Raw genomic sequence first — 25,184 nt, 5'->3', positions numbered from 1 at the left:
TTTCATTTTTGTTCTCTGATCCTTGGCATTATGAACAATATTTGAGAATGCAGCCATGTTTTAGAACCAGTCCTATCTAATATAAATCAACTCAGATATCTGTAATTGCTTTAAGGGATATTTTCACTGATAGATGAAACCAAGGTATTAAATTATAGATCCTTTACCAAATTTTGGCTTATTGGAAATGTGGTTGAGAAAATTGGTTGTCAGTTTTATGATTTTTCTAAATTGCTATAGAACTTCTAATCACATGAAAAGAGTCTAAGCTTGTCCACGCTGCCTTAAATTATGACTGATAATGCTATGGAACCAATTCTAGGTTGTCAATAATACTTACTGGTTAAAATATACTGGTATGCCTTGAATTTGGCTACATTGTAGATTTTTTTTCTTTCAGCTATACATTTTTATGAAAAAAACTACAAAAGCAGGTAAAACTTCATTATATTCTGGTTGTTAATTGATAAGGGTAATTCAGATAGAATTGCATGATGTTGGCAGTATTAAGTTTGCACAGCAGATATTGACTGGAAATTTTTCATTGTAGTTTACTATGAAAAATTTCAGATAAACAAGGGTGGGAAGAATATAAATAAATTCTGTATACCTTCCCACTAGACTCAAAATAAGTGTTTTGCCATATTTGCTTAATTATATATTTATAACTAATACATATAGAATTATATATTTAATATAGATATATAACATTTTATAAAAATATATTCATATATAAATATGTAATTATTGGAGTAGGAAATGGCAACCCATTCCAGTGTTCTTGCCTGGAGAATCCCAAGGACGGGGCGCCTGGTGGGCTATCGTCTATGGGGTCTGCACAGAGTCGATCACGACTGAAGCGACTTAGCAGCAGTGGGAGCAGCATGTAATTATATATATTTGGTTGAATCATTTCTAAGTTGCAAAAATAATGGCATTTTAGCTTAACTACTTTTAACATACATCTTCAAAGAGTCAGGACTTTTCCTATATAACCATCGAACCATTATCACATCAAATAATTTTAACAATAATTGCACTTAAATCATGTAACTTCCATGGAGGAAATATTCAAGTGATGAGACTATTTATTCATTTTCAGAGTAAGAAAGCATATTTTCTTTTTTCTTTAAATAATTTTTAACAGTATTAAAAAGACAAAGTACCAAAAGATTACTTTAAAATCAATGCTATCCTAGTAAGGAAAATACTTTTCACACATTCTAATAATTTATAAATTCAGCATTTAAATTATAATTTAAATTAGCTGTTACAGCTGCTAATCTTCTAACCATTTAGCAATTTACATCGAATGAACTTGACATGTACCTATATTCATTGAATTGATTTTTTAAAGCAAAGCAACCAAATGGAGCCTAGATTAGCATTCATTCATTGTACATATATTTATTTTTTACAAAAAGCTGCAAAGGTAGGATACATTTTAGTAAATTTTCAGTTGTGTATGATTTTGGAGTAGATTCTTTGAATTAACTGAAAGTTGAGCAGAAGGAACCCTTTTGATTTGAATATATATTAAAATCTTTAAAAAATAGATTAATCCATTTTTCTGCCCTCAGAAAATGTGGAATGGTAAGTACAGTTGGACCCTCAAGATTAAAGACCAGAGCCAGCAATGCAGTCATCCTAATAAAAAATAATAGTGACTGCCACAGAGGCCATTGAATCAGTTAAGTGAGACGGTGTACTTAAGGCTTACTGCAGTGTCTGATCTGTAAGCATTCAAATTTAAGGAAAAATGTGGAATGTGTATTGATCTGAAGCTGTAAACACCAGGACATTTACAAGATTGCCTTTTTTTTCCCTTTTGATGTATTCTATTTATTTGCTCATTTAAGAATGTTTTTGAAATGATGAAATTTTTTGAGCACCACAACAAATATGAGGAATAAGAGAATGACAGTAAAAGAGAATCTGTTACCCAGTTTTGTCTGGTCTTAACATTTTGCCTTACTGCTTCAGAAGGTTGATTGATTGATAACTTGCGGGTTCTTAGTTTCCCTGACCAGGGATTGAACTTGTGCCCTTGCATTGGAAGCGCAGAGTCCTAACCATTGGACCGCCAGGTAATTCCCCAGAAAATCTGTTTTTAAAAAAGAAATAAGATCTGATTACTTTCACTCCCCCTTGGAATCCTCCTGTATTTCACTTCCCTCTCTCTCTTCATGAAGTAGAGGTAGCAACTTTCTTGAATTATCTTTCCAATCATTTTAAAAGACTTTCTAATACATGTATATGTCCATAAATATGTAGCATTATCTTGCATGTTTAAATGATATCAGTACTTACTACTTTTGAGATTTGATTTTGACAGGAGTAGATCTGCTTCATTTGTAACTCATTTTTTTTCCATCATAATATTTATTACAAATCATCGTTCTCATGATTGGTACTTTTACTGCTGTTGCAGTGGTCAGGGAGAGGCATGCATCTTTGGTGATCTCCGGTAACTCATTTGTAAAAGTTGCATGCATTTACCATATTTTACTTATCCATTTTGTTAATGTACATTTAGGTTATTTCCAGTTTTTCACTACTGTATATAGTGCTGTAAAGAACATTCGTGAAAATCTTTTTGACCACATACGTTTCTCTAGGGCACTGTTTATCAGGCTTTTTTGTTTATCGAACACAATAAGAAATGTATTTTACAATGAGATGCAGCATGTATATAAATAAAATGTATATATGTATACATATATGTAAAACAGAAACTTTACTTTTGTAATAATAATATTTACCCTGAAAAAGTGATTACTCATAAACCCTTGAGATACCTCTCTTAAAAAGTGCTAATCAGGCTCTATATTTGACAGATAATGGCTCAGTGTATATAACTTGAAGCAGAATTGCTGCTCTTAATGGTGCACATCTTCAGCTTTGATAGACATGAAAAAATTGCTCTTGGAAGTGGTTGTACCAAACTTGACATTTGCAGCAGCCTGTGAGACTTCCTGTTTATTCATACCCACACCAGCATTTGTCTAGCTGTCTAACATTTGCCAGTCTACTGGATGTGAAATGGTATCCCAGGGTTTTCTCAGCCTGTTTTCTAATCAAATATTTTGAGTGCCTTTTCTGTCAGACCCTTTGCAAAGCAGTAGAGATGCTACCAAAAGAAGAGACGTGACTTCTCTGTTCTAAGAGAGAGAGGTGAACTTTGCCAGCCTATGAGTGGCAGAGGCGCACAGAGGAAGGAGCAGCATGCAGCCCACTGGGTGCTGTTGTTGCAGTACAACAGTTTGCATGGTCTTGAAGAAGTTTGACCTTGGTCTTGAAAGATGAGCAGGCATTTTCAGACAGCACATAAAAGTTGAAGGACATTCCAGGTGGAGAGGAGGGAACTAGGCAAAGACATAGAGGTGTAAAACCAATCATTCAAAGAATTAACTGAGTGTTCATGACTGTGGAGAATCCCAGGATTGGGTGGCCGAGGGAGAGAAGCTGTGGACATGTGGGCAGGCTGAAGGAATTGAGCACTGCCTGCATTCACAGGCCTCAGTGAAAATTTTAAGCAGGGTATGTAAACAGGAGTTGTTGTTTTTTTTTCAGTCTAAAAATGAATTTTTTGTATTTTAAAAGTTAATCTAGTTTTTGTTTTTAATTTCAGTTTCAGGCTCATTAGCTTGGCTCTTTATTTATTACTGCCTTTTGAAACAGATGATAGAAAGCGATATTTCTCCTCCAAACTGGGATTGGTCATTTGCTTTCCAAAATAGAAATATTTGTAGCCTTGCATGTGATGCATTTGCTCTCATCCACACTGCTTGGTTTTAAGTGGGACAGCAAACGGTCTTCATGGTATTTTTTTTCTATCGTCAAATGGGTATAGGTTTGCATAGAATTGGTGACTTTAGGAATTTGTGGTTCTGGACAGTCTTTCATGGTGATATTTTCAGTCTTCATCTCTTTCGCTGCTTCATAGCAAATACGAGTGTAGTTGAAAGAACTTCCTTAAGAAAGCTTGAGTGTTTTCTGTCAATCGACTCTGTGTGTGTATAAATGATATGAGAGGTCTTTCTGAGGTCCTGTCTGCTTTTGGCATCCCTCAGCTGCCAGTTCTTTTTCATAGGAGCATTTGTCTTGCTTTAAGGCGTGAAAGTTGAGGCCTGCCAGCACCTAATTTAAATAGGACAATTTTAGAGACCAGGTTGGAGACACCAAATGTATTTTGAAATTCTCCATGCCTTAAAAGAATAAATGTTAAAAATCTAGCACAGAACAGTTAGCACTCATAATAAATGTCACACTTGCGTTTGTTTTAAGTAGAGGTATGTTCTTTGAGATGCTGGGTCAACACTGGCTACTGCATAGATGTTATTTTTAATTTAGGAAAATCATATGCAAGTAGATACCTAAAATAACTTTTCTAAACTTTGCCGTGCAAAGTCTTTGTTGTTTTTCCTAGCTACTTGATACCCTAAAAATACCGATTTTCCTCCATGAGATCTCTAAAAAAGGCTTTTTATTAGTTTAGGACTTAATCCAGGGAGAGCTCTAATTGAGGGAATCATACCTGGTATTAAAAGAACTAGACAGAAGTTTGTGTTGCCCAGTTATCCTGCCTGTGTCTTTCATCTCAAACTGCCCCCCCCCACAGTGTTGATTCTCTCAGCCTCATCCTCCTATCACCCACCCAGCCTGTAACACACGCGCGTGCACACACACACACACACACAAATACACACAGTTCAATAGGTGAGGGAAGAGAGGGGTGTGAGGGTCCTCAAGATGGGAGCTGGGCCTGTCGTATTACTTACTGCCTTTAGCAAGTATAATACATGTTAACACCTTGGCAGCAGAAGTAGGCTGGATACAAGGTGACTGTTCTAAAATAAACAAAATGAAACAGTGTAATCTTGACTTTGTGGGCAACATGTGAGACTGAGCAGAGGAGACTTTTGCAGATGGTTTGGCCATTAACTGTAAGCATGCTAGGAGTATGTTAGGCAAGTGGACAGGATGTTCCCTGTGTGTACTGTATAACCTTGAAATCTTGCATCTATTTCCATTTCCCCAGGAATGAAATCTAGAACAGAAAAGCTACTTCCCTGTAGTTTTCAAAACAAAAGTCAGGTTACTATTTGCTTAGTGGTGGACATGATGGCTCTGGTCCTGGGTTTGATTTTGGGGGAGGATTTCTCTTTTTAAAAAATTCTGTTAGAACTTGAGCACAGAAAATGGTTTTGGAAGAATGAGAGGAAAGCCCAGGACTTAATCACTGTGCATATTCTGTAGAAAATGGCTGAGAAATATAAACCAAATCTGTTGAGAGCTGTAAAGGCTGAGCTTGTTGATTTCTGTGTTAGATAAAGCCAGTGCTGTATCTGAAGACTGTTTTCCCATTTTTCTTAGATCCATTTGGAATTGGATATATTTAATGGCAGAGGATTACTATGTTAAGCCAGTTATAGTGCCCATTGAAACTTTATGTTTAGAGTGTGAGAGTCCTTAAAAAAAAAAAAAAAGCAGAAGTCATTTGAAGAAAAATGAACAGGTGCAGCACTGTAAGCCATTTGAAAATGTAAAGTGCATCTGAGAAAGCCTTCTGAGAGTCAGAATGCTTTATGGATTTCTTGTCTTGTCATTAATAATTGAACTTGGTGTGAAAGACATATTTTAGCTGGATGGACTTACAAGACTGGTAAAGGACAAGGAATTTTTTAAAATTATAGATTATCTTTGCAGTTCCTTTGATCTGTTTCTGTATCTTGAGCTAATGATTGAAAGAAAAATCTGTGGAACTCAGTATTTTTATGGCTTTTGAGATGGGGTGGGGCTTAAAGGGTACTGCGTGTTAGGGTGGGGGGAGTTCTGGGCAGGGCTCGTGGCCCACTCATCCGGTGCTTCTGCTCTGGCCACAGGTGCACGCAGACTGTTTTACAAAGAGTTAAAGTTCTGCTTCTAACAGATGCCTTTCCACTGTTTCTTCCTGGTGCTCTGAAAACCATATGTGGGGGGAAGAGAGTCTTGTTCTGTTTAAAGGTTAAGGGCGTTGCCCTCCTGAAAGCACCAGTAGTATTATTTAATATTTATTTTAAGGTTTGAGGCAAGAGATGAAGAAAACTTCTCGACATTTAACAAAATGGAGCCAAGCCATCGTTTGTTTTTTTTTTTTTGGGGGGGGGGGGAGGGTGGGGTGGCAGTGTTTTTTCTATGACTCCTTTAAAGCTATAAAAGTTAATGTCATATCCTCAGGAAAAGATGTTGCCTCCCTTAGAGATCTGTTTTAGGAGGGTTGGAAGCTGACTTGTCATTTGGTAACTTAAAGTGATAAAATGTGGGTTTTTGGTTTGTTTGGTTTTTTTTTTTTTTGAGTGTTTACTACATGTCAGGCATTGTGCCTTTGGCACTTTTGATATCTTAGTCCTCAAAATAACCCCCAGAAGGAAATCCTATTGTCATTTTTCCTGTTACACAGCTGAGAAACCTGAGGTTTAGGCTACAGGCTTCCCTGGTGGCTCAGTGGTGAAGAATCTACGTGCAGTGCGGTAGATACAGATTTGATCCTCTGGAGAAGGAAATGGCACCCACTCCAGGGTTCTTGCCTGGAGAATCCCACGGACAGAGGAGCCTGGTGGGCTATAGTCCATGGGGTCTCAAAAGAGTCGGACATGACTTAGCGACTATACCGCTTATGCCAAGTTAAGTTGCAGAGCTGGATGATAAACCCAGTCACTCAATTCTGTAGTACCGGTATTACCCCCGACCACATGGAGAAATAGATGGTCTTATTTCCCCGAGGGAGTGGACTCAGAAAAGATAAGTAGTTTACTGTCATGAGGCTGGTGTTGAAACAAGATTTCAAACCAGTTTAAAGGGAACACCCATGTTCTTTCCATTAAGTGTATGGTATTACTTCTTAGAGTACATTATAATATCTGATTTACTGAGATCTTTTTATTTCTTGTGTTGGCTGCCCTCAGTTTACACAGAGAGTTGCTTAAAAAGTTCATTTGTGAGATGGTAGTTTGGAACTCAGAGTACGTTGTCTTCTGGCAACAAGCGTACCTGGTTGTCGTTCCAAGGCCGTAGCCCCTTAGAGCAATCGATACATTTCACCTTCTTATGCCTGTGGTACCAACCTGGGTTCTAAGATCTTTGAGTTTCAAGAGAGTAAGAGAAGCAGATAGGTATGTGTTCCTGGTTGTTTCCAGGTTCCGTTTGTCCCTTTACAGATTTTATCTCCCTTGGTGTGGGTAACAAACTAAAAAGAATGGGTTTTAGGATAAGTCCAGAGCCTCTGAGGTCAGACCTGGTTCTGACTGTGGCTGCACTAGTTACCGGTTCCACCCACTCTCCACTAGGTGACTGAGATGAGGCTTTTAACATTCCTCAGGCTGAGTTTCCTCATCTGTAAGATGGATGGGTACCATCATCGTAGCACTGAAATGAGAGACAAACAGGCACTGAGTGCTCAGCATAATGACTGAATGTGAAAGGTGTTCTGGAAATGATGGCGGTGGTGATGGAGAGGGGGGTGTTTTTATTCTGCTTCTGTTACCGTCTCTTCTGTTACCAGAGGTTTTTGTAGCGGTGAATGCTTTCTGGAGTAGACTGTGCTGTAACCTCCTGAGTTGGATTTAAGGTACAGTTTGGGATTCCATTTATTTTGTAGTCATGGGAATCAGTAAATTGCTTTGTAGTTTAAATACTGTGTTCTTAAATTATGTGTTGTAAATTTTTATATACTTTAAAACCTTGATTTTAACTGAAAATACATTAGTTGATGAAAGGCTTTGATATTAACAACTTCCATGAGCTTTTTAAGTTTTTGCTGCATTTGAAAACATAATGTACTTTTTTCAAATGGAGAAACTGAGGTAGGAAGTAGGGATGGACTCTTGCTGAAGGGCTATTAACTAAAACAGGGATGGGCCAAATAGTAAATACTCTGTAAAGAATCAAATAGTAAATATTTTAGGCTTTGTCAACCATACAGTCTTTTTTTGCAACTCTGCTCGACTCTGCTGTTGGAGCACAGAAGCCGCCATCAGCTATTTATAAGTGGATAGGCTTGGCATGGTAGAGTCAAATTATATTTGTAACTCCCACCTCTTTCATGGTTTGTGGACACCTGGACTAAACAGAAATGCTTGGTTCAGTCTCATTTTGAAGCCCTGTCTTGGTCCTACATCTCTCTTTGAAGGTTGATGTAGATTTTTTAAAGGTTGGTTTGCCTGTGGGCTTGATCCTCATTCTTCTTTTCACATAACTTTCCTTACCATAAAATGATTCATATATACACACACATTGGGCTTCTCTGGTGGCTCAGCAGTACAGAATATACCAGTGCAGGAGACATGGGTTCGATCCCTGGGTTGGGAAGATACCCTAAGGAAGAAAGTGGCAACCCACTCCAGTGTTCTTCCCTGGGAAATCCATGCACAGGCGCGCACACACCTGCAGCTGAATTGTTTCCCAAACTCTAGATTAGCATAGCTGCCTGCCTTCCAACTTCTCTCCAAGAACACCTATCCCAACAAGCCCCTTAACATTTCTGGTACTGATTTTAACACTGTATTCTTCAAAGTCAGACTGTAGTCTTTTTATGTGTGGTCAGTCATCTGTTTCCAAGTGGGAAACCGGAATGTTCCCTTAACTCCTCCCTCATCCTGTTTATTCTGCCCCCCCTTGAAATCTTTACTCCCCCGCTTCTCCCCATCTGTACCACCGCTGCTGTATTCAGCCTCCCATCATCTCCCTGGACTATGGCAAATCACCTCACTTCAGGGCTCCCTGTGTCTAGCCTCTGTCTCCTTCCGGTCTGCCTTTCATTTTGCTGCTAGAGTGATCCTGTTTCTAGTATTACATCTGATCATACCACTTCCTGCTTAAAAAGCCTCGGTGGTTCTTCAGTCCCTGTGTTCTAAAGCCTGCCCTTGGTGTAAAGGTCATTTCAGTAGAGAGGCATTGCCTTCCTCCTGTGAGAATCTGAGGTGCAGTGCTGCACCCACTTGGCAGGACATGAGCCTTTGGAGAGGACAGTTACTAGCCTATCTATGTAGTTCCTTTCTCTTCTTTTGGCTAACTTTGTTTATTCTTTTTTTTTCTTTGAATTTTTATTGTAATGACTAATCTTTTTTTTTTCCCCAGGATTTTTTTCCTCGATATTCTCTCAAAAATGATCCAGTGTATGAATTCTTATATCTTTACTAAGAAGTCCTTTGCTGTCAATTTGCACTCCTCAAGTCTTGCCTCGTCCTCAGACGCCCCATCTCCGTATTTGCCTTAGATGCTTTCCTGCCTTCTGCATTATTTTAATAGCACCCTTTGTGTTCCCCTCAGTCAAGCAGTTACCACTTTATAATCAGTTTGTGCTTGTGTATCCAACTCCCACCTCTTTCACGCTGCTCCTTGGAGAATAGATCCTGAATCTTTTATACTTTGTCCCCTGCTGCTAGAACTGTACCTGGTACACCTGGGCTTGGACATTTTGAAGAATGTTAATGTTCATTAATAAAGAGGTAGGGACACATGTATGTTTTTCTTTCCTTTTTGGGGAGTTTTTATTTCTACTCTTCTAAGGGAATTAAAAGCCTAAGGAGAGTGTCAAAAGGAAAGTTTTGGCTAGGGTCTGTGGTACAAAGAATGCTCAGTGAACAGGCCTGGGACTTAGAACCATCCCCTTGTATGCTCTTCATGGCCTGGCAGCTCACTTCCTAGAGCAGTGGAGCTTCAAGGAGTGTGGGCACACTCTGATGAATCCCTGCCACCCACTGTCCCCACCCAGTTATCAGTAAGGGCAGGGGATGGTAGTATCCTGGTAATTGTTATTTCTCCCACCTGATGTTTTCTCCCTGCTCCTTCCATTTCAGAGTTCTTCATGATGATGATTCTATATCCTGCTTCCCTTCTGAGAGAGGGGCTCTAGACACAGTGAGGTTCAAATAATGATGTTAGCATCTTAGTATGGATGCACGTGTACTTTCTAATAGAAATGTTGGTATAGATGAGGATTAACAATTCGAAGTAAAATAATATACTTCAGAGATGAGTTTCAGCTCAGTTCAGTCGCTCAGTTGTGTCTGACTCTTTGTGACCCCATGGACTGTAGCACGCCAGGCTTCCCTGTCCATCATCGTCTCCCGGAGCTTGCTCACTCATGTCCATCAAGTCGGTGATGCCATCCATCCATCTCATCCTCTGTTGTCTCCTTCTCCTCCCACCTTCAATCTTTCCCAGCATCAGGGTCTTTTTCAATGAGTCAGTTCTTTGCATCAGGTGGCCAGAGTATTAGAGTTTCAGCTTCAGCATCAGTCCTTTCAATGAATATTCAGGACTGGTTTCCTTTAAGATGGACTGGTTGGATCTCCTTGCAGTCCATGAGACTCTCCAGAGTCTTCTCCAACACCACAGTTCAAAAGCATCAATTGTTGTATGGAGAAAAGGGAACCCTCTTACACTGTTGGTGAGACTGCAAACTAGTACAGCCACTATGGAGAACAGTGTGGAGATTCCTTAAAAAACTGGAAATAGAACTGCCATAATGACCCAGCAATCCCACCGCTGGGCATATACATTGAGGAAGCCAGAATCGAAAGAGACACATGTACCCCAGTATTCATCACAGCACTGTTTATAATAGCCAGGACATGGAAGCAACCTAGATGGCCATCAGCAGACGAATGGATAAGAAAGCTGTGGTACATATACACAATGGAATATTACTCAGCCATTAGAAAGAATACATTTGAATCAGTTCTAATGAGGTGGATGAAACTGGAGCCTATTACACGGAGTGAAGTAAGCCAGAAGGAAAAACACCCCACAGTATACTAACGCATATATATGAATTTAGAAAGAAGGTAACGATAACCTTGTATGCAAGACAGAGATGTAGTGAACGATCTTTTGGACTCTGTGGGAGAGGGCAAGGGTGGGATGATTTGGGAGAATGGCATTGAAACTTGAATTATCATATGTGAAACGAATTGCCAGTCCAGGTTCGATGCATGATACAGGTGCTCGGGGCTGGTGCACTGGGATGACCCAGAGAGATGGGAAGGGGAGGGAGGAGGGAGTGGGGTTCAGGAGGGGGAACACATGTACACCCATGGCGGATTCAAGTCAATGTATGGCAAAACCAATAAAACCAATAAAATATTGTAAAGTAAATAATTTTAAAAATAAAGATAAAAACAAAAAATAAACAAAAAAAGCATCAATTCTTTAATGCTCAGCTTTCTTTATAGTCCAGCACTCACATCTGTACATGATTACTAGAAAAACCATAGCTTTGACTAAATGGACCTTTGTTGGCAAAATAACGTCGCTGCTTTTTAATATGCTGTCTAGATTGTTCATAGCTTTTCTTCCAAGAAGCAAGCATCTTTTCAATTTCATGGCTGCAGTCACCATCTGCAGTGATTTTGGAGCCCAAGAAAATAAAGATGAGTTTAATTGGCTTTTATTTGTGAGACATTAACATTCTGAGTTTTAAGTAATGAACTAAAGAACTTTTGAAACAAAACTTGTCTGTTCGCTAAGGGCTTGCCTGCTGTGGTGAACATCATCCTTTGTCCTTTGTTGTACCCCACCTCTTTGTGGACCCTGATTGCTTAGTTTTGCAGGTGACCTAGGGGCTCTATGGGGCTTCCCTTATTGCTCAGTTGGTAAAGAATCTGCCTGCAATGCAGGAGACCCCAGTTTGATTCCTGGGTCGGGAAGATCTGCTGGAGAAGGGATCGGCTACCCACTCCAGTATTCTTGGGCTTCCCTTGTGGCTCAGCTGGTAAAGAATCCGTCTGCAATTCGGGAGACCTGGGCTGGGAAGATCCCCTGAAGAAGGGAAAGGCTACCCACTCCAATATTCCGGCCTGGAGAATACCATGGACTGTATAGTCCATGGGGTTGTAAAGAGTCAGACACGACTGAACAACTTTCACTTTCACTAGGGGCTCTGTAGAAAGGCAGCCTTTCTTGGGAGGAACTCCAGGTTGGCCCCTGGAAGGTGGGTTGGAAAATAGGAAGGAGGTGCATGTTTGTACTTTCTGCAGTTAAATCAGAAAGGTTCAAACAGTTATTTGCTGTCATATTTAGAGTACACTTTGCTCATTTTGAATGTGAGCCTATGCAGATAGTTAGCTGGAGCCTCTAAAGAAAAAAATCTCTTTATTCCTAAGTGACTGCTCAGTAATCTACATAACAAATGAGCCATTTTGCTTCAGAGATGTGAAATAGGCATCTATAAGTGAATGGTTTTTGAAACTAAAGTTGTTAAGACAAAGTTCATCTTTTCACAGTAGGGTTTCCCCAGAAAACCCTCTGAACTCTATTGAAATGCAACTAGTTTGAACTTGGAAAGCATATTCCAATAATAGGCCCATGCAATTAGCCTCTACTATATTGGAGTGAATGCTGGAATTTTTTGTGTATTATCATCATCAATTGGTGTTAGTCCCAGGGCAACCACATAATAGCTATAAAACCTTGATTGAGAGATGCAGACAAAGGTTTCTGTCTTACTCATAGGCATGCTTTAGTTCTTGAAACTAAATAAATGTTAGGCTCTTAAAATCTTAATACTTTTTTGGTAACCATCTGTCGATGGTAAGATTAAGAAATGGTGCTTCAGAACAATGTGGTTATTTTGAATTAGACAAAAGTGTCGAGGGACTCTTCATTTAGCGCCATATTCATACGAGACCTTGTGTAGAATTGACACAGTGGTGTGCTGGTGAATGCTGAACAACCACCCATGGGGGGATAAAGCCCTTATTTGTAGCAGTTACTGATTTTTGAGGTCTAAGTACTCCACCATGCCTGATTTTAGACTACAGATGGGAGGTCACTGAACTTGGGAAGAGATGCATGTGATCAGCAGGCTTCAGCACACTGCTGAATTCACCTCAGTCACTAAACCTTTGGAGTTTTACAGCCTGTACTTTTAATACTTGTCTCATTCCTGACTTGGCGATTGTCCTTTCTTTCCAAAAATTAGCATTGGGGATGTATAATGTATTAATAAATACAATAAAATTTGGCAATTTCAAGTGTAGATTTGGTGAGTTTTGACAAATGTATAGCTAGCGAGCTGGTGAATTCACTCTGTCGTGTCCGACTCTTTGTGACCCTGTGGACTGTAGCCTACCAGGCTTCTCAGTCCATGGAATTTTTCAGGCAAGAGTTCTGGAGTGGGTTGCCATAATATATAACACACCACAATCTTGTTACCTTCTGCCTCTTCTGCATGCAGTTGCCAGATTGATTTTTCCAAAAATCTTGCTTTGCATCCACCACCCTGGTTTTTCCAAAAATCTTGCTCTGCATCCACCACCCATCTGTGCATAAAACCACTGGCCATATACTGTCCATAGGATGAAGGACAGAACTCCATGGCCTTGTGCTCAGCTGTCTTGCCGCTCGGTGGCTTCTCTGGCCTTGGTTATTACGGCTCAACTACATGAATCTCTTATTCAAAAAAAAAAAAAACAGAACCAAACAAAACCTGTTCAGCTAATTCTGGCACAGTTCCTGCATCCATCCCGTTGCTTATATCTGTACTCTGCTTGTAGCACTGCTGTAACTTCACTTTGCCTCTTTTCTTGACTGTCTTGCCTTTCCGTAAATCTGGCTTAGTCCCCATTTTCTTCTTACACAATCAGGTCTTGAGTAATTATGCCCTCATCTGACTGAGTGTACTGCTGTTCGGCCTTTTAACTTTGCAGTCTATATTGAAATCTCAGGTTTTTTATGGAGTAATTTGGTCTTGTCTAGCAAACTTGTTAACTGCAATAGGGTAGAAAATGTTGTACAGCTCAAATTTCAGCACATGGCTTTGCTTAAAAAAAAAAGACAATAAATTGTTCTTGTTGACAGTAAAATTTTCAGTGGCTCTTCAAAACCAGTCACCAGCTCAGTGACACTGTTGGGGTGAATAGTACTGTGCTGTATTATAGATCTCTTAGGGGATGAAAGTTTGATCATCACAGTGAAAAAAAATGTATAAATGGACAGTCAAGTTTCTCCAAACCAGTGTTAGTTATTAAGATGCACATTGGCGCTTTTATCTCTGCCTCACACATTCATCCAAAGGTGGTTAGCATCATGGACTTTGAACTCTTGGCAAGACTTAAACATTTAAAGTAGGTCCCAAAAGAAAAGCCTTTGTTCCTTTCAACCAGCCTTATTTCACTTTTTCAAGTCCTAGTAAGAAGTCAGTAGGGTGTATCTCATTGATTTCCTTCCTGTTTAGGAAGCCATATTATGGTATTCTGAAATAACTTTTGTGTCTTTTTTAGCGACTGTACTATAAGCAATTTGTTTTACTTTCTCTGTTTAAAAAAAAAAAATTGCAGATGTGCTTGTTGAATCTGACATTGAAAGATAACCTAACAAATATTTAGGACAATTATAGGTGCCTTTCTCCGTTTCACAGCCTACCTTGCAGATATCTTTTCTTCCATCCTTTAAATAATGGATGTATTCAGGTTCCTCATCTTTTGGTAGTTGGCATGCCTTTCTTGGGTGCTTTCATCTATGATTGCTCAAATACAAATGTCTCCAAATTTAAAAAATTTCGTGTCTCTGGAGTTCCAGTCTTGGATAGCCAAGTGCCTACTGGACATCTCCAGTTACCTACCCTTCAGAGACTACAGATTCAACATGTCCTCAGTGGTACATCGTCTGTAAGTCTTATGCCCACTCTCAGGCGGTTGCTTTCTTGCTGAATGGTATCAACCATCCCCAGATAACTGAAGCCTAAAACCTTGGACTCATCCTTGGCATGTCCCTTTTCCCTCACCTTCCCTATCAGTCAGATCCACCTCAAACATTTTCCTTAAATCCTTTTCCTTAACTCTGTTTGAAGATAGGCTAACCTCATGCTTTGTTGGGAGAGTTTTTAATTGGGGGGTAAACTAAGAGCAGATCCATTTCCCTGGCCTCAGACTAACCAAACTCGTGAGTCTGAAATTGGAAAGCTAGTATATAATTTTCAGTGTATTCTCTCCTAGACATAGCTAGAAGCCCATACCATAATTAGAATGTTATCTGAGAAGGAGTCAGAACAAAAGTGATGCGATGAATCAAGTATTTAATGGCTTGTCATGATCAAATGATGCTACCGTCCGTCTCTTAACAAACAGGGAGATCCTTTGTGACCAAAAAACTCATCCGTGAGCAAAAGGTCCTCCTCTCCTGCCCACTTAGTTCAGTGGCCCCTGCCAGCCTTTCCCTTTTCCGTTGTTCTTCAGTGCTTGCAGAGCAGACCCTTGTTGTTAAATACCTTGTTTCTTTCTTTCTTTTTTAAAAAAATATTTACTTTATTTATTTGGCCTTGCTGGGTCTTAGTTGCAGCATGTGAGATCTAGTTCCTAGACCAGTGGTTGAACTGGGCCCCCCAGCATTGGGAGCAAGGAGTTTTAGCCACCGGACCCCCAGGGAAGTCACTGAATGTTTCTTTACATATATAAGTACGTTCTTTCTGGCTCTGCTTGAATCTTGTTTGCAGCAAACCAGGCTTTCTGTTTTAGATGGCTTGTGCCTCTCTCTCATTAGCCATTATGTATTGATCTTGAGTTGAACTTTGAGGGCCTTCTTATTTTTTATGTTGAGAGAAAACTTCATTGTAGCTGCCAAGAGAAAAGGCCCATCTCCCCTAGGGTTCAGCTGGCATCATTACCTCCTGAAAACACCCTCTCCATTCCCCACCCTTCTGACTTTAGAGCATCCTCTGTACTCCTCTGTAGCACTTCTGGGTAACCCTTAGCATAACACTCACTTATTTCGCTGCCTGGCAGTTGGTTGCCTATTTCCCCACAAGAACTTGAGCTCTCTGAGAGCATATCCCACTCTGTAGCCATGGTGCCTGGCACTCACTTTATTTACTGTAACCAGTGTTTATTGAGCACCCACCATACTCCAGACAAAGAATAAGTCAGATACTAGGTTCCCTGCCATCTTGGAACTTACATTTTCTGGAGGTTAGGGAGAATGAGATTAGACAAAATAGTACTACAGTAAGACCTAGAAGGAGACAGACCTTAGGCTGAAGTAAAGAATAGTTGGGGGTCTGTTGGGGTATATACTCCAAGTGATGAGAAAGATTAGTGAGGAAGTGGCATTTAAGACACAACATAAAGGATAAGAAGAAGCAAGCTATCTGTAGAAACAGGGAAGGCAAGGCTAGCCAGAAGCAGCCATCGCAGAGGCGCTGAGAAGGGCAAGAGCTTGTATTGCAGGGAAATGAAAGACCAGCATAGCTCGAAAGGGAGGCAGAGTAGGGCATGAATGTGTCGGTTATGTTATGGGTTCAGATAAGTAAAATAAGACAACGGTTGATACGGTGATTCACACAGGTTAAGATTTGTTTGCAACTGGATTCATCATTATTTGTTAGAACTTGTGATTCTAGATGTTCTTTTTGTGTATTCTTTTCTGGAAAGATAATTTTCACAAATAATGATTGGAAGAGAACTGAGAATTTCAGTCTTATGTGTGAAACATAGCTTACAATTGGCCAGACACTCATAAGAAGTTCCTTTTTATGCCTAAATTTATCTCCCTAGGAACCTGTAATACAGCCAGTTTAGCCTTCTGTATCATTGAGAATTTTTCGCTTAGTCTTACTGACCATCATTATTTTCTGCTGGTCCACCTACTATTTCAGCACCAAGTCTTCTCTCCCCTCAAGTATAATTTGTCATAAAGTTCATTCAGCTCTTAGTAATCTCGTAGAAACTGGCTTCCTCTCTGTCTTCCTGCTCCCTGTCAGCTCCTCCCTGTTCTTGCTGATCAGATCCCAGCTGGCCTTCCCATCACTGGCTCCCAGACAGCTCTGCAGCCTCGCTGGAGTTAATCTTCCTAAATCAAGACAAGACTGAGCATATTCCACCCTTCTCCAAAAGCTCTGGTCTATATAGACAGTGTTGAGCGGCTAAGGGTACTGACTTGAACTAGGCTGCCTGGGTTTCAGCCCCAGCTCTACAACTTGCTGGCTGCGTGAGCCTGAGAGGGTTACTTAGCCTGTCTTTGTAATAACAACTTGTCTCCCTGGGCTGTTGTGAGGGTTGTAAGTCAGTACAAAAGGCTTAGAATGGTGCTCAGGGCATTGTTAAGTGTTGAAAGGGCTAGCTGTTAATATTTGTGACTGAAGGGGAAGTAGCAATTTCTTAAATTGGGGAGGGGCTGCACCGGCAGAGAAATTGGGCTGAATGCTATCTTTGGAACAAATTATAGGTTAATTATCCCCTCATTAGCAATTGCTAACATCAATATTATTAAGGACCTAGGCATATTAAAGGTAAAAAGTCATTATGTGCTTAACTCTTCTCAAGATTGAAGAGCTGTAATTTCAGCTTTGTAGGTTAGTAACTAAGGTAGATTAGATGAATAGATGTACCTTGTTAAATCTGAGGTTACTGTCTTGGAAGTATTCATGATAATAGGAAGTACTGAGCCTTAACCTTAATCCTACGATATATTTACTGTTGCCTCCTTTGTGCATTGAGGGAAATGAAGGCATGGAGAGGTTAAGTGGCCTGCCCAAGACCCATGTGGCATCTCGAGATTGACACTAATGAGCCCACTCTCTAACCACTAGAATTCCAGACAGTATTATCGTGAGATCTCTGTTCCTGGAAAAGAGCCCTATTCCTTTGGGGAACCGGAACTCTGCAACCCAGGGATGTGGTGAAACTGAGTGGCAGGGATTGGTACAAATTCTCTGCCATCCTGTCAGTCTCCAGCCTGTGTCTATGCAGCCCTGGATTTTACTGTCTGAATAATGCCGATGCTGGATATTGTCTCTTGCTGTTAGAGTGATCATAGTGGTTTTAACAGAAAAATTGTTCATTACACTCAGCACAGTAGTCAGGTATTGATCCCTGGGCGGCTTCCTTTCTGTCAGCTGGAATATTCATGAGTCACCTTCCTTGGCTGTCTAGCCAGCGTATACTTGGGGAACATATGCCACCTGATCAAGCCTGAAGAGTGAGGAAGGTAAGTTTTTGAGGGAAGACATTCAAATGCAGATACTCAGATACTCATCTTGATGGGTTTAAGCATCAAGAGACAGTCTGTCACAGTTGAAGGACAAATAATGTTAGATACATTTATTTCTTTGTTTGCTTAGTTTTTTTAGGGTGGTAATTATTTCTTTGGGAAAAAAAAAATTCTGAAAAGGAAAAATCTTATAGTACTGTGTGGCTTCAGTTCAGTTCAGTCGCTCAGTCATGTCCGACTCTTTGCGGCCCCATGAACCTCAGCACACCAGGCCTCCCTGTCATTAACCAACTCCTGGAGTCCACCCAAACCCATGTCCATCGAGTCGGTGATGCCATCCAGCCATCTCATCCTCTGTCGTCGCCTTCTCCTCCTGCCCTCAATCTTTCCCAGCATCAGGGTCTTTTCAAATGAGTCAGCTCTTCGCATCAGGTGGCCAAAGTATTGGAGTTTCAGCTTCAGCATCAGTCCTTCCAGTGAACACCCAGGACTGATCTCCTTTAGGATGGACTGGTTGGATCTCCTTGCAGTCCAAGGGATCTCAAGAGTCTTCTCCAACAAAAGCAACAATTCTTTGGTGCTCAGCTTTCTTACAGTCCAACTCTCACATCCATACATGACTACTGGAGAAACCATAGCCTTGACTAGATGGACCTTGGTTGGCAAAGTAGTGTCTCCGCTTTTTAATATGCTATCTAGGTTGGTCATAACTTTCCTTCCAAAGAGTAAGCTTCTTTTAATTTCATGGCTGCAGTCACCAACTGCAGTGATTTTGGAGCCCCCAAAAGTAAAGTCTGACACTCTTTCCCCATCTATTTGCCATGAAGTGATGGGACCAGATGCCATGATCTTAGTTTTCTGAATGTTGAGCTTTAAGCCAACTTTTTCACTCTCCTCTTTCACTTTCATCAAGAGGCTCTTTAGTTCTTCTTCACTTTCTGCCATAAGGGTGGTGTCACCTGCATATCTGAGGTTATTGATATTTGGCTTAGCAGTGAATATTTATATGCCCATTATTACGAGATCTTTCTTTTGTTTTCTGTAGTCAGGGGTTAACTGTGTCTTTTAGTAAGTTGGAGACTAACAGTTCTTTAAATGTTGAATATCTGTTGTTGAGGGATTCAGTTCTATAATTCTTTTGTGAGAATTCATTATTTTGTATGCTGTAACAGCAAAAGTAGTTTGGTCTAAGGGGAGCTATTTAAAATATCAGAAGCACCCAAGAAATAAGAAATTAACATTCTACTTGAGGGGATAAGTAAAAATATAAATGATCTAAGTATTTACAGAAATAAGTAAGATACTACTCCAGTTGTTTAACTTGAGTGATGATGTCAGACTAAACTTGCCTTGTTTTCAGCTTTTTTTGTCCAACATGGTGGGATCCTTTTCCTCTGGGTGACCCAGCCAGGGCCACACAGAGAAAGAGCACTGGCCAATTTGAAGCGAGATGGCAGTTGGGATAGTTTTTAAAGATTAACTTTGTTTCACTTTAAAAGCTTGAGTGCCAATTCTGGTGAGAGTATCAGGAAAACAGGTTGGCTCATATGACAGTGTTATAAAATGATTGTATGCACCCTTTCTTGAAGGACATTTAGGCACCATCAAAAGTACAGCAAGATTCATGTACTGAGATGTTCATTATAACATTGCAATAGCAAAATACTAGCAACAACCTACTGTTCACTAATGGATGCTTAGTTATTTAATTTATAGTACAGGGATATTTCACAGGCATTTTTTTAAGGGACCTTAGGTCTATATGTACTAATAAAGATGTTCTCTGTGAATAACCCAAAGAAAGGTGTTTACAGAAGGGTTTACACCTGTGTGTCTGGGTGTACATGATGATGTTAATGTGTGTATATACACACATTAATATAAGCATTAATATAAACAATAGTAACATCTGGGCAAGTGGGATTAGAGAGAGGAATGGGAACGCTGCTTTATGCCCTCATCACATTTTAAAAGACAATTTTTTAAAAGCCTGAAACTCAGTGCTCCACCGTAAGAGATTATTTAGTCATACCGTAAGGTGTTCTCAGAGCTGCACTCTGCCCTATGATTGTGGGCCCAGAAAACTGTCTCGCTCAGTGGCATCTGAGCCTATCAATCTTCCTTGTCCCCGTGGTATAAACACGGGAGCGGGAAACCTAATAGTTTTGTCACCTTTTCGGTACCAGGTTTTCTTACTATATATACACCCACTGTTTGTATGTCTGGGTTTATTTTTTCTTGTTTTGCTAAATAACTTGATTTTTTTCCACATTCTTTAATTATTCAGGAAGTAATCCTTGTGAGAACCTTGATTTTTTAAAATTTCCTAGCAATGACTCATAGCAATACAGCCTTTATTCTATTTACTGTTTGTATACAGTTAAATGTCAAACTTCTGTTTAAATTATTATTAAGCTAGCTTCCATATCACTTACTTATCTTTCCCATGTCTCTTCATTGTACCCAACAACCCATTTCTTACTATGCACTAACCATTTCTGTTGGTCTCAAGCTAGCAAGCTCACTAGCATGAGAGGAAAGCTTCCTTTCTCAGCTCTGTCACCTGTTACTTATATGCTGCTTTAAATAGCTGCAGCCTCCCTTGTGGTTGTATCGCATTGCATACCTAGTTTACAGTTCAGTTTCACCTCACATCTCTTGACTTTCCAGGGTTTTCTACTGTTCAATCATATTGGGGTTATTTTCTTATGGTAGGTTTTTTCTCTAAAAGCTGTTCCCCCCAACGCACCCCCACCACCATTTTAAAGTTTCTTTTGCTTATTTTCAGTATGGACTTTTTTTTAAAGCAACAGTCCAGTTTCTGTTGAAATTTTTTATCCGAGTTTTTTTCATTTTAATTATGTATAAAGGTAATAAATGAAGGCAGCTTGTAACAGCTACTTGATCATATCACATAGGACATTTGCCTACTCAATATCCTTTTATATACTATAGTTTTTAAGCAGAATTTCAGTCAAGAAGACAATGCTATTTTCTATATCACTTTAGATTACTTTTTAATCCTTTTCTTCCCCCATACTTTATCCAGGCCTTTATTAAATTTCCAACAGAGCTATTACCTCTCATAAGTCTTCCAAATGGGTAATGGAGACTGGGCTCCACTGAATGAAGGCACATTCATTTGTTTTGGAAGGCAGAGTTCTCTACATGGTGGATTGTGCTTTAATTTAGCGTCCTGCCCAGTGTATTTATCTGTAGTTCTGCCTTTTTCAGTGTAAAATCTTGACAATGGTCTTGAACCTGTTACTTATTCCTTTGTACATATATTGCTTTAAAAAGCCTGAGTCTGTGCTGCTCACTTCCAACTTACAATTTTTATGAAATCAAGGTTGTTGTTAACACTTGACACCCGCTTTGCCCAGTGAACATGATGGAGAAGTAAAGGGAATGGCAGGTATTGGTCATTCATGATCTGGGAAAGAACCATGGGGTGAGGAGGCCCTGAGACCAGGGCTATGGAGCAGTGATTTGTAAGAGCAGGCCAGTTGTTATCTTCCCCTCTTTCATCTGGGTTTACAGGCATTTGTTTTCATTTTAAAGAGCTTGCCTTAAGAAATTTTCCTTGAGATTATTGAAGTCATAAAATTATGATGGGGAAAAACTGGTCTCCAGAGACACAAGCTCGTAATTAGCCAGTGCCAAGAGGGAAGGAGGAAGAGCCATGGCCTGGGTTGCACATCTAGGTCTTTCCATCTGTGGCTCCATGACCTCAAGATGTGTTGACTGTTCTTTTTTTCTTTTTAAGAGGATGACTGACTGTACATTAATACCTAAGATCTTCTCCTCATTTCTGTGATCCGTTGTTTTTCACTTGTCCATAATCTTCATCTCCTGAATGGGTACCACTGCTCAGTATTTATTAATTTTTGCACATCACTTTGCAGTTGTAATATACTATATGTCACTTGTAGAGTGCAGAGGAAATATTTCCTTTAAAATGTCACTGCTTACTGTGAATGAATATGCCTTGATTATCAAACACATAATTTTATTTTCATTGATTGGCATTGTAGCTATATGTCAGGTGTTAGGGTAAAAACTGCTCTGCTACATTTAAAACCAACAGAGGAAGTAGGTTGTCAAGGATTTTCTGAGAAGAGAAGAATGCTGGAAGTACGAATACAAATACACTGCATAGATATGCTGTAAATCCGTATTAGCTTCTCACTGAGAAGTTGCTTCATGATGTGCATTGCCCTGCACTGTGGATGGCTTGGTGAAGTAGCGTGCATCACAGAAGAGAGGGCAGAGTATGTTTTAAATAGATGTTTCTGTTAAGATTTTGCAGATGACCACTCATGTTTCTTGATCATCTCTGGGGAAATCATACATTGCCTGTGACTCTGACGTTTTCAGGTACTGCTGTCGTCTGTCAGGCCGAGATTCCCGTGTTTCTTTTCCGGCCTGCTGTGATTAGGTAGTGTGCCTTTGGAATGACAGGGTTCTTTCTGTTTGCTTCCGTGGCGTGTGGAGCATGGTTTCATGTACCTCCATACTGAGGACAGGAGAACTGGAGATTGTAATTAAGTACTGGTATCTTTCAGTGCCTGCCAAGCAGGAGATGTGGGTTCAATCCTTGGGTCGGGAAGATCCCCTGGAGAAGGAAATGGCAACCCACTCCAGTATTCTTGGCTGGGAAATCCCATGGACAGAGGAGCCTGCCGGGCTACAGTCCGTGGGGTCAAAGATTCAGATACAACTTAGTGACTAAACTACAACAATAGCAATCTTTCAATGTGTCCTATCTCTAAAATTTTTCCCAGATCTTTTTTTTTTTTTACCAATTTATCTAGATCATTGGTTTTGATTTCATTGTGGACTTGATGTCACAGGAATGTTCTGTGACTTGAGAATCTTGCCAGTCTTTTACTTTTTTCTCTGCAGTTCAAAGGTGTATTCCAAGTTTGCAGATTTAAATTGGACATTTGACCAGCTGATTTAGTTCTTTGACAGTGAGTGTCACCTTTTCACAGAAGTAGAGAGTAGTTAAATATATGTATAGTCTTCTGATTAAAAAAAAATGATAAGTATTGGATATTAAAAGAAATAATTTCATTAAGATGTTCAGGTGTACACAAAACTAAGGGTTTAATTTGCTAATGCCCATTACCCAAATTGAAATTTTGTTAATTATCAGTATTTTCTCCCACATCTGTTTCTCTTCTTTCTGAAATATTTTAGGGCAAATCCCAGACATTGTTACCTGCATCTATCAGTAGGCCCCTCTTAAAAATACTAATATTTTCTTAAATAACCGTAAGAACATTATCACACTAGATCAGTGATTTATTTTTAACATGCTGTGAATCAAGCTGTAACAAACCAAACTACGAAAAATTTTGTGAGTTATTTAAGAGTAATATACTATTAGGTAATACATTATTATTTTGTGTACATGGATTTATACATTTTTAGTTAATAATGAACAACGTGTTGTTGCCATAAAATAGCAAAGCATCAAAATTTGTATATTAAAGTGCTGTTGCAATTTTATCAGTAGCCTTCTAAATATTTTTAGGTGGTTAACCTGAATTTGCACTTTTTAGAAAAGTTTCTAGTTTTTAAAGCTTTTTAGAAAATGTAAATCTTACTTCTGTTTTGACTATATTTTCTTGGTCTCAAGATGGTATCATTGTTTTTCCATATTTCCCTTTGCTTTCTCTCATTTCTGCATCTGGGTCATCTCTGACTATTTGACTTTGTAAATCTACTGTATAAAAAATTTTGTGGAGTTGGAGTGGGGCTTAGATTTCTTATGTGTCTTTCTGATACACTTCTTTTTCTAAAACCCTCCTCAAAAAAATTATTTTCCATAACATATGACTTTTAATTTTTCTTTTGAGTTTTTGTCTTTATTGTTTGGGAACCTAGTCCATTCTAAAGGAGATCAGTCCTGGGTGTTCTTTGGAAGGAATGATGCTAAAGCTGAAACTCCAGTACTTTGGCCACTTCATGAGAAGAGTTGACTCATTGGAAAAGACTCTGTGCTGGGAGGGATCAGGGGCAGGAGGAGAAGGGGACGACCGAGGATGAGATGGCTGGATGGCATCACTGACTCGATGAACGGGGAGTCTGAGTGAACTCTAGGAGTTGGTGATGGACAGGGAGGCCTGGCGTACTGCAATTCATGGGTTCGAAAAGAGTCGGACATGACTAAGCGGCTGAACTGAGCTGAGTAGCAGAATAATGCTTCTAGGGAAGAGCTAAGTTATAATGATTTTCCCATTTAAAAAAATAACATTTACTTAGGTCTTGCCAGTGTTTGCTTTGGTGTCTGACATGGAAGCTTTAAGTAAAAGCATAAACTTGAGAAGAAAAAATTACCGACACACAGAAAAACTCCAAAGGATAGTGTAATTTATAGACTGCTGGGTGGTAACGAACATGCTTGGTTTTTAACTTAATTTTTGGACTATCTTTGTTAAATTTAAGAAATCATGCATGCTACTTTTTACCACTTAGATAATGAGGCTTTCAGTGTTCAGTATATCTTAGTAAGTTGTCAAATTTTTCTCTCTACTTGCTTCCAGACAGTGCATATTTACTTTGAAGAAGGTGTTTTTATTTTTATTTTTTTAATTTTGGCTGTACCATGTGCCTTGTAGGATCTTAGTTCCCCAACCAGGGGATCAAACTTGTGTCCCCTGCACAGGAAACATCGAGACCTAACCGCTGGGCTGCCAGGGAATTCCCTGAAGAGACTATTTTAAAATAAGCCATGTCCCCTCTGATACCACACATTGGGCCTCCCAAGTGGCACTAATGGTAAACAACCCACCTGTCAGTGCAGGAGACACAAGAGATGTGGGTTCGATCCCTGAATTAAGAAGATCTCCTGGAGAAAGGAATGGCAACCCATTCCAGTGTTCTTGCCTGTAAAATCCCGTGGGCTGAGGAGCCTGGTGGGCTCCAGTCCGTGGGGTTGTAAAGAGTCAGACACAACTGAGCACACGCTTCCCTCCAGAGTTGTTTGGCTTGCTTTAAACCTGAAAACATACAGCTAAAAATCATGTATTGGAGAATGTCTTACTTAGAATTACTTACACTGTTTAAAAAAAAAAAAATTTCATGAACTTTGGTTCTGATTTCTACCATAGATCCATCTTAAGGAATGGTAGCCCAGTGACAGTTCTCAAACGTGGCTAAAGAAGGAAGAGAAACTAGGAAAAGAACATGCCAATCTCTTCAGCCTAAGA

At 39.7% G+C, this 25,184-nt stretch overlaps 1 protein-coding gene across 8 annotated transcripts in view; it reads left to right on the top strand.

The window, feature by feature from the left end:
• UBE2H (ubiquitin conjugating enzyme E2 H) overlaps positions 1-25,184 on the top strand; it is a 100,611-nt gene that overhangs the window by 24,022 nt on the left and 51,405 nt on the right. For 2 of the 8 annotated variants that reach the window (XM_060414834.1, XM_060414832.1), the window contains exon 1: positions 1-17,964. This exon is cut by the window's left edge and continues 24,022 nt beyond it. The exons of 5 other annotated variants lie outside the window; for them this stretch is intronic. The gene's annotated coding sequence lies outside the window, so the exon portion shown is untranslated. One more of the 8 variants, XM_060414831.1, reaches the window with a different exon arrangement.

The sequence above is a fragment of the Ovis aries genome, chromosome 4, assembly GCF_016772045.2.
Source record: "Ovis aries strain OAR_USU_Benz2616 breed Rambouillet chromosome 4, ARS-UI_Ramb_v3.0, whole genome shotgun sequence".
Taxonomy (NCBI): Eukaryota; Metazoa; Chordata; class Mammalia; order Artiodactyla; family Bovidae; genus Ovis; species Ovis aries.
Note: the sequence above shows the minus strand (reverse complement) of the source record. Positions and strands in the feature narration are given on the sequence as shown.